We start from the raw sequence: 6,000 nt of genomic DNA, 5'->3' as shown, positions 1-6,000 counted from the left end.
GCAGAGCGTTTAGGGTCACAAACGTTGTGGAAGGAAGAACAAATGGATGGATGAGTGAATTCTGTACATCATCCAGCTTGAAGGATGAGATCTGATTGAAAGAATATCTATGATATTTTATTTTTTTCTAGTGGCCACTAATTATGCCGAGTGGCCTTGTTTTTCAGAGACGCCCCCTGAGTCTCGCACTGGGAAGGACAAGGGTCATCTTTAAGGGGCCAGCAGACTGGGCAGACGACGAGTGCCCAGCTCGGACAGTCTGTCCTTTATGTTTGTCTTTCCTTAAATTCCTCTGGGAAGTTGATGGCAGGGGCACGGCTGTATGAGGGAGTCCGAGGTTCCTTCCCAGATGGAGGCCGGTGTGTCTCGGGTCCCCTCTGAGGAGAGAAGAGGCAAGGGACTCTCATCTTTTTACTTTGTATTCTCCTGGTTGGCTGGACTCTTTCCCACGCATTGGTTTTGGAATGAAACACAACCGATAAACCACATTAACAGGAGGAGAATTTGTGAGACAGGGTTGGGCAAACGATAGCCCATGTGCCAAATCTGGCCCACTGCCTGTTTTTATAAATCAGGCTTGATGGGAGCACGGCACATCCCCTCACATACATGTCTCTGGTGTCTTCAGGGCAACCCGGCCGCTGGAGAGACTGAGTATGGAGACCACGTGGCCCATAGAGCCGATCTGACCCTATAAAGAAAACATTTTCTGACTTCTGAACTAAAATCATTTATCGTAAATTCTTTGCAGGTTTTCCCCCACAGGAACAAGGTCCCATGCAACAGTTAACAGAGCTCAGTTCTCTCTGCCTCTGGGGAAGGGGAAGGTAGCCACTCGAGGTATCTTGTTCCTTGATCCAACAGCTTACAGGCCTTGTTCTGTGCATCCACAAAAAATGCAAGATAATTGCTCAGCTAAACACCGAAACAAACCTTTCCTATCATTCCCAGGAATACAAAGTCTGCTCACATGTCCGACAAGGCTTAGATAGTTGGAGGTGGGGCTTTGTTTCGAGCTGGACGGCAGACTGACTACCCAGCTGGATTTTTCTTCCCAGCACCTGGTACCGCTTGGCATATTATACATTTATTTATTATCACCCGCTGTCCTACTTCTGCTGGAGCCTACACCTTACCAGGTTAGGGGCGTAGTCAGTATGATTTATGGGTAAAGAGCATGATACATCCAGATATTGGTGCTACTGGATTTATGTATTTATCGATTTCTTCTTGTGGTTTTGAGAAAAAAATATTTTTATGTACTTTGAATCTTATTAGGTAGTAATAAAGAAAAAAAACGCCCATTAAGGCTTACCCAAGTATATTAAGACCATCGGTCCCACAAAGGACGTCATGAGAATAAGAAAGCCAGGAACATAACAAGAGGCTGTATTTGCACCATATGAGATAAATAAAGGATTAGGGTCCAGGATATATAAATAATCCCGTCAAGAAGGAAAAGATAAAAATCTGTCAGAAAAAAGGGCAAGAGTCACAGACATTTCACAACAAAGAACTTACAAAGGGTCCATATGTTTCTGAAACGTTGCTTCTGCTCCTGAGTGATCCAGGATTAACATCTCACATCCACTGTTTAGGCAAAAACTCACAAAGTCCCAGGATGTTGAGTGTGGAGCTCTGGGGCTTCTGTCCAGGTCTGGCGGTGGAGCGGGGGAGGGGGGAGATTGGGGCACTGACTTTGGAAGTGACGTTGCATTACGTGGAAAATTAAACAATCTCCTCTGACTCAGCAGGACTCAAACTGGGGCTAAGGGTCAGCATCATCTAGAGTGTCTTAGAAACAAACAACCTGGGCCCCACCATGGACCTACTGAGTCAAAATCTGCACTGAGTTGCCCACTGGAAGCTCCCGGGGAGCTTTAAAAAGTCCGGGTGCCCAGGCTACTACCCAGACCAGTTAGATTGGAATCTCTGGGGATGACAGCCGGGCATCAGCATGGTAAAAATCAGCCTCTTACTGGGGCTCCTGGCTTGATCTCGGGATCATGAATTCAAGCCCCAAGTTGGGCGTAGAGATCACATTAATGAGCGTCTCGGGTAATGCCAACATGTAACCATGGTTAAGAAGCAGCAACCAGAAATCTCTCATATCACAAGAAGTACAAAAATACGTGGGGTTTTTAGTTTTGTTTTGTTTTTTAGATTTTATTTATTTATTTGTGTGTGAGAGAGGGAAACAGCACAAGCACAGGGAGCGGCAGAGGGAGAAGGAGAAGCAGGCTCCCCACAGAGCAGGGAGCCCGATGCGGGGCTCGATCCCAGGACCCCGGGATCATGACCTGAGCCGAAGGCAGACGCTTAAACGACTGAGCCACCCAGGTGCCCCCCAAAATATGTTTAATAGCAAAATCTAGAAGACAACTTAAATATCTCCAGTCGTAGATCACGCATGGGCACGCACGCACACACACAACACACATGCACACATTCCCACTACAAAGGAGACACGAGAATGACTAACAGGAAGCTCAGGTTAGTGGTTACTCTGCAGGTGCAGGAGGAGAGGGCATGTGATTGGAGGGGAGAGTGGGTTTCTAAGACCCCAGTAATATTGTATCTCTTGGGTTCAATAGTAATACGGGTGTTCATTCCCCCCACCCCCAAACTATGAAATTATGTTTTATCTACTGTTTGGGATAAAATTTTTAAGATGTTTTAGGAGGGCATCTTTCACGTAAGTTCGTCTGAGATCCCTAATCTTAAATGCCACCGACCCCACCCCAGACATCCTGGGCTGCTGTCCTCCAAGCTGATCCTCTCCGCCCATGCTGAGCACGTGGCATGGAGAAGACCCACCTCTCTGCCCTCCCGCCCCCCCGCCCCGGGGTGTCTTTCACTCCAGGCCCCACCTCGGAAAGTTCTGGATGGGCTCGACAGCCGCTGAGGGGCGTCTGGAAGCCCAGAGAAGGGAAGCGTATGGGGAATTGGGAGAGGAGACAGTTTGTGAGCCCCTGGGCTGGTTTCCACTCGCACCCAGACGGAGCCAGACAGCGTGGGGAGTGAGCAAGCTGGGACCAGCCAGACGGTAAATCATTTAGCAGCCGAGTACTGATTAAGTCTCAGTGTGGTGAGGGCACGGGCAGCGTAGATAGGCTGTCTTAACCTGGAGCTTACCAAGTGCTCTCCGTTGTGTTCTAAACCCAGACCCCAGCCATGCCTTTAATGAGTGGGTCCAAGTGCCCATTACCTCCTGCAAAACGTTTCTACCCCCAGAATTTCACCCGATCTTCCCGTGACTGGGCGGGCGGTGTTACTGCGGGTTGGAGATGAAGAGTGGGTTCAGGGCAGGTGAGGAGTTGTCCCAGGTCACACGGTTACCATGGCACCCAAACTCAGCGCCAGGCCAGCTATGTCTCTGTGGCGAGGGCTCTTCCCACGGGCTCCCCTGCTGTTCTGGGCCTGTGAAGGCATCCGTGCTCTGCGCTCCAGCCCACACCTGCCGGGAACCCCCCCGCCGCCCTCCGCAGAGAGCGACCTCCGCCCAACCCACGCCCCTGCCAGGCCCGCCGACGGGTAAATCCCAGCTCCTTCTGCTCTCCCAAAGCCTCACTCAGTTCTCAGAAGTTGAAAATACTGGTTTTAAAAGAACCTGTGGCTACCATGTAGTTCAGTGTTTTTAATCTTCCACAATCACTGATACCTTGGAGAGACTGCTGACACTGTGGACCTTCCCCCCAGAAAAACGCCCGTAAGTAAAGATTTCCAAAGTGGGCCATGCAATTTCAAAAGGGTCGCAGACCCCGAGATTCCTGCTAACAGAACTGCGATCAAGTATGGGGTTTCCTCCAAATATTAAACACAGAATTACCACGGGATCCAGCAATCCCCCTTCTGGGTATTTGCCTAAAGAACTGGAAGCAGGGACTCAAACAGATACTTGCACAGCCACGTCCACAGAAGCACTGTTCACTATGGCCAAAGGCTACAAACCACCCAGGCGCCCATCAGCGGACCAGTGAACGAACAAACACAATGTAGCGTAGCTGCGCGCGGCAGAACACTGTTCAGCCTTGAAAAGGGCTGAAATGTTACCACGGATCAACCTTGACAACCTTACCCTAAGTGAGTTAAGCTGGGCACAAAAGGACACAAACTTAGGTACTTGGGTATGATTTGATTGCACCTGTGTGAGATATTTACGGTAGTCAAATTCGTGGAGACAGGAAGAGGAATGGGGGCTGCCAGGGTCTGGTGGAGGGGGGATGGGGAGTTAGTGTCTAGGGGGACAGGGTTTCAGTATGGGATGATGACAAAGTTCTGGAGATGGATGGGGGTGACGGTTGCACAATGTGAGCATACTTCATGCCACTGGGCTGTGTGCTTAGAATTAGTTAAAAGGGTGAATTGCGTGTTACATACATCCTCCCCTGGCTGGTAAGGATTAGGGACAGGGCTAGGCAGGCCGCCTTGTTGCAGGGCTGCGCCCGGGCCCTCTGCCATGGAACACACCCAGTTGGGCCAGCTCCCGGAGGACCGGCTGTCTTCTCTGAGGAAACCCTGGTGGGTGGGGCCTCAGGGAAGAGGCGGCATGGGAGGCAGGCGGCATGGGTCGCGCTATTCATAGGCACTTCCGCTTCGGGCTTCGTAAGCCTTACACACGAGGGGATGAGATCCACCCAGGTTGCCTGTCCCCTCCAGCCAAAGTCACATTCTCTCAGGAGTGAGATAATGCCACCCAGCGGGGTCCCGGGACCAATGGCAGCAGGGAGAGATCTTGCAGGTCCCATCCCATAGGCACTTCACATGCGTCCTGAAGGATGGGCTCAGGCTTTCCTCTGTAGAGACCCATTGAGCTACACCTGAATCCCAGCAGAGATGTACATCTGCAAACGTTTTGGTGCATACCCAGCTCTCTGGCCAGGTGTGAATGGACGGAGGGGTAGGGGTGAAGAGAGGAACCATGCCACCCGAAGGCCTTGGGGACCGGTTTATCTGTCATCAAGATGCGCTGTTATATGACAGAGCTGGTCGCTACTATCACTCTGCAGCATCCTTGAGGGGTCTGAGCGAGGCACGGCGTGAACCTAACAGTAACCAGATCACAGTGCTGGAGACTGAGACCATTGGCCGGTTTCCACTCTAACAGAGTCCCTGAGATTATCCCTCCAGACCCATCTCATCCTCTGGATTATTTCCTAAGGATAAATTCCTAGGAGCTAAATGGCTAGATTAGACTTTTGGTTCGAAGTATACTTTACAATGTTTGTACTAATTTGGTGGGTAAAATAAACAGTGTATTTTTAAAGTGCCCATTTATCCGCACCTTGACCACCCATGGGTATTCTACTTCAAGTGGTTACACCAACTCACAACTTCAAATGGCATCTGACTACTCAAATCTCCTTAGCTGATAAAATCTATGAGTGATTACGGGCAATCTCTTCAAATAAATACTGATACCAACTTTGTAATTTAACATGGCATTGCATTAAATAATGAGACATTTAATGTGTACTTATTGGATATATTCATTTGATTATTTGATTTCTGAATCTACATGCGATCATTACAGACAACATCCCTGATGACGTCTCTTCATGTCCTGTGCTCTCTGACAGACTGCCTTGTCCTTTGACCATTACGTATGTATTTACATTATCCCACATGGTTGATAATGTTCCCCTCAGTGTGTCACTAGATTAGGCTATGCTTTTTACTACGAAAGTTTTATATTTTTAAATAAATCAAATCTGTAAACTCATTCTTCTGTGGTTTCGAGCAATAATGGTATCAACTATGTCAGCAAATACAGAATACTGAAGCAGTGCTTACTGGGGGGCATTGAACCTAAGCAGGGGACCAGGGATGGCTTTCTAGACTCCAGAATCTCGACCGACTGAGGCTTCTCAGTCTTGAGATTTCTTACCTGCAATTGTCTCTAGCTGGTAAAATATATTCCTCCATCATTTTCATTTTCAAACGCCCTGGCTATTCTTGGCCCTTTGTTCTCCCATATAAACTTGAGGCTCACTGTATCAG

The sequence above is a fragment of the Phoca vitulina genome, unplaced genomic scaffold (genome assembly GCF_004348235.1).
Source record: "Phoca vitulina isolate PV1807 unplaced genomic scaffold, GSC_HSeal_1.0 scaffold65, whole genome shotgun sequence".
Taxonomy (NCBI): Eukaryota; Metazoa; Chordata; class Mammalia; order Carnivora; family Phocidae; genus Phoca; species Phoca vitulina.
Note: the sequence above shows the minus strand (reverse complement) of the source record.